At 52.6% G+C, this 1,105-nt stretch overlaps 1 non-coding gene across 1 annotated transcript; it reads right to left on the reverse strand.

Moving 5' to 3' along the window:
• Positions 1 to 1,033: 1,033 nt before the first annotated feature.
• On the reverse strand, positions 1,034 to 1,105 carry trnaa-ugc (transfer RNA alanine (anticodon UGC)). The gene has a single exon. It is a non-coding gene; the product is annotated as a tRNA-Ala (tRNA).

A 1,105-nucleotide genomic window follows, 5' to 3' on the forward strand; every position in this document is an offset into this window, starting at 1 on the left:
CTATTATATGACAGTCAGTTTAGGAGGAGAGAGAAACACAGAGAGACTGGAGGAGCCCAGAGCGGATAATTTGTATTTTCATCTTAACCAAACATATCACTGTGTGCGGACAATATAATAATGTAAAAGGAGGAGGACGAGGTGAGGCACAGACAGCATTGAGTCTCATTTCACTATAGACGGACGCAGGACTTGCCCCAGGTGAGGGTTTTGTGCTTAAAGATCACTTCACTAAAAACACCTTGACGATCTGGGGTTACAGACGGACATGACGGGCAGGAAAAGACCAGCTCGTTCATCAATCCTGCCCCACATGCCTGGAGCATCGTGACTGGACACTTCCTACACACACCACCAGCCCCACCCACCGGGAACATGGAATCTCCTGGGAGCGGTCACAAACCAGAAAAAAAACAGAAAAAAGGCGGAGAGTCAGCGCCCACCGCACCAGAGAGGGTCAGCACCCACCGCACCAGAGAGAGTCAGCACCCACCGCACCAGAGAGGGTCAGCACCCACCGCACCGGAGAGAGTCAGCACCCACCGCACCGGAGAGGGTCAGCACCCACCGCACCGGAGAGAGTCAGCACCCACCACACCAGAGAGAGTCAGCACCCACCGCACCAGAGAGAGTCAGCACCCACCGCACCAGAGAGAGTCAGAACCCACCGCACCAGAGAGAGTCAGCACCCACCACACCAGCCGGGAATACATTCCAGATGCTCAGTCCTCTGTGGGAAAAGAAGAAGCTCCCAACATCCAGACTATTCTTCCCTCTTTGTGGTCGGAACGCCGGTCTGCTGCTTCCCCCCAATCTGTGAAACTGGAAATAATCTATCACTGGGCAAGCTGATCAACCATGAGATGGGCGCCATTGAACCATCGTGGGCGCTCTCCCATTGAATTATATTCTGTGCGGAGCGTTCGGTTTTTCGCGAGGTGAAGAAACTCTTGTCTCTCCTTGTGTGTAAATGTGAGGCAAGTCTCAGATGATATTCTCACAGTTGAATCCAAAATTGGAAATGTAACTTGTTTGGAGATGCCGGGGATTGAACCCGGGACCTCATACATGCAAAACATGCGCTCTTCCACTGAGCTACATCCCC

The sequence above is a fragment of the Heptranchias perlo genome, unplaced genomic scaffold (genome assembly GCF_035084215.1).
Source record: "Heptranchias perlo isolate sHepPer1 unplaced genomic scaffold, sHepPer1.hap1 HAP1_SCAFFOLD_266, whole genome shotgun sequence".
NCBI classification, from domain to species: Eukaryota; Metazoa; Chordata; class Chondrichthyes; order Hexanchiformes; family Hexanchidae; genus Heptranchias; species Heptranchias perlo.